Source organism: Olea europaea, unplaced genomic scaffold, assembly GCF_002742605.1.
Source record: "Olea europaea var. sylvestris unplaced genomic scaffold, O_europaea_v1 scaffold14392, whole genome shotgun sequence".
NCBI classification, from domain to species: Eukaryota; Viridiplantae; Streptophyta; class Magnoliopsida; order Lamiales; family Oleaceae; genus Olea; species Olea europaea.
In genome coordinates, this window is record NW_019231933.1 from 1 (window position 1) to 2,772 (window position 2,772).

Sequence of the window (2,772 nt, forward strand, 5' to 3'; positions counted from 1 at the left end):
CTAGTGGTGTAATATAATGCTCTTTAGTAACTATGGCTGTGCTTAGCGTCTGTTTGAAGATTTTTATTTGTATTTATTTATATATTCTTTTTTTTTTTGGGAAAAAATGGGCTTTTGAATGGTAAGTTTTAGGAGTCTCCTTGGTTAAAAAGCAAGGATAAGTTTTGGGCTTACGTGAAGAATATTTTATTGTGAAAATGTGTGGTTGAAAATGAGTATGAGAAAAAAAGAATGAGAAAGAATGGTTGAAACAGGGGCTTAGCTTAGATTTTGCATGTTCTCCATGATTTTCTAACAAATTTATTAATTTATCTCCATTCTCATTCTTCTCTAGTCATTTCCACTTTATTATATTTGCTTATGCAGCTTTGGGTCCTTTTTATGTAAATATGTCATCATCCTTTTTGCCAATTTCTCCTGCATTCTAATTGCTACTATATGTGGTTTCTTGGGTTTATTTATTAGTTTATCCGTACATCCTTTTGTATTACCACAGTGGCATGGAACTAACTGTCAGCTTTGGCTTCAGTGCACAAAGCAAATTATTTACTGCTTACAGAACCTTAATCTGCTGATCTCACGCGGCTTTCTAGAGTGATTATTATTTTTGATATATTATTCTAAAAATAGGAAGATCTAGAACATTCAGTAGCTGAGGTTATACCGTGATGTGTACCGACTCGAAAGGCTGAGGAAAAAGGGCTCAAATTTGCCATGTATATGGTTGTCCCATCTTCCTCTCCTGTATCTGGTTCTGACATATTTGATATCTGTTCATTTGGAAGTGAGTCTGTGGTGTTTGGCAAATGGAGGCTTGCATGATTGCCAGTTTATTTGCACGGCGTATTAGTTACACTTGTTGTCCAGGATTGTTAGGCTTATGAAATGTAAATCATCTGAAGATATAACTGATATACCTTCTGTGTTCTCCAGAATCCTCCTGAAGTACATGCAAATGCTGCAGAAACATTATGTGCAATAACCCGAAATGCTCCATCACCTCTGGCTGCTAAACTATCCAGCCCAAGGTTGTATGAATAAAACTGAATACTTTTCCCCACCCCGTAGATCAGTTTTTGGCTGTTTTTTGAACAAATTGATATAAATATTTGTTGAATTTGTAGCTCTGTATGTGCAGTTTTGTTGCAAGGATATTTGATCATGCACTTAAAGACTCATGTTCAAAATCTGCCCTTGTGCACTCGTTGTCTGTGTGTATTTCTTTGTTGGATCCAAGAAGATCAATTTCTTCACCTGTAATGTATTCTTTCAAAAATCAGCATGTGTACGAATTGGCTAATCGTGATACTGTTGGTGCAATGCTTCCCAAACTGGGTGAGTCCATAACCGCTTACATTAGTAATTACTCTTGTGCTACTTTATATTCGTATTTACATATTCATTTATGATCAGTAAAACAAGCCAAAAGTTATGTATTGTTACATGTATTAGGGGCCACTCATCCAGTTTCTTGTTTGTGGAATCTTGACTCAATGGTTTATGAAACTGTTGCTATATTGATTTTTGGTTTATTTCCAATGTCTAGCTCAATTTTTTAGGATTATCCTGAAGAAAATATGTATTTAAATGAAACTTTGTGGAGAATGGTTATGACAGGCACGTAGCTGTGAGATCTTTAAATATTTCGCGGCAAAATTCTGTTGGTCGACATTATTTGTGTAGGTTGCATATCACAGTTTTCAACTATAGCAACAACAAACCAATACTTGTACCAAATAAATTTGGGATCCAAGGTAATAAGAGCAGGATTCTAAACTAACCGGTTAGAGCCTGTTTTTGATAGTTGTATAACTGACAGAATGACTTATTCTATAGCTATAATAAACATACCAAGATATGGTTAGAAGTGAGAAACCTATGCGTCAAGATTATGTATTAGGATTACATTTAAAACCTAGACATAATATCTATAATATACTCCTTGGAATGCATTAAAAAATTCAGTTTTTACTGAAATCTTCCTCAACTATCAATTCAGACTTAGTATTTCCAAGGGACAAGCTAGGCTTAGTAAAATAACCTTGCAGACTTGGTAGATGAACCATTAACTATCATAGACATAACATCTATAATGCACTCCTTGGAATGCATTAAAGAATCAGTTTTTTACTTAATCTTCCTCAGCCGTCAATTCAGACTGGTATTTTCCAAGGGAAAGGCTAGGTTTAATGAAATAAACCTTGCAGAGTGGTAAATGATCCATTAACTGCCCTAGGCAGGCAATTACATGTGTCAAGTGGAAAAGGTATAGTCATATTGGCGATAAGGAAAATATCTTTATGCTTCTACTTTCTATGTTCTTTTTCGTTGTATTTTAATTCCATGGGGAAAGAAAAAAAAAAGAAGGGGGGGGGGGGGGGGGGGTTAGCCTCATCCTTGGCATGATCTGGTAATTGACATATATATGTGGGCTAGAAAGGGAAAATTTCCAAATATTATTACTTCGTAACAAGTGGCTTGGCGTGAGTGCCCTGCTGTTTTCAATTTGCAATTTTTAACCAACAGGATAAGCGTTGACATATTTGTGGTGCAGGGGACTTGCTGACTCTGTTAAGAGTGTCATCTGATGAGAAGATTCTACCTACGACTTATGGTGAATTACGGCCTCCTTTTGGGAAACACCGTTTAAAGGTTTGTATGTTAATTTTGGTTATTTTTTTCATGCAAACCTCAGAATGATGCCAAATTTAAATCCTTGGTTGGACACAGGATCACATGTTTGGTGTTTTAACTTTTCATGCAATTGTCTTC

At 35.6% G+C, this 2,772-nt stretch overlaps 1 long non-coding RNA gene across 1 annotated transcript; it reads left to right on the forward strand.

The window, feature by feature from the left end:
* The first annotated feature begins 40 nt into the window (after positions 1–40).
* Positions 41–2,677, forward strand: LOC111376050. Its single transcript, XR_002699401.1, has 3 exons — positions 41–1,028; positions 1,139–1,335; positions 2,555–2,677. It is a non-coding gene; the product is annotated as an uncharacterized LOC111376050 (long non-coding RNA).
* The last annotated feature ends 95 nt before the right edge of the window (positions 2,678–2,772 follow it).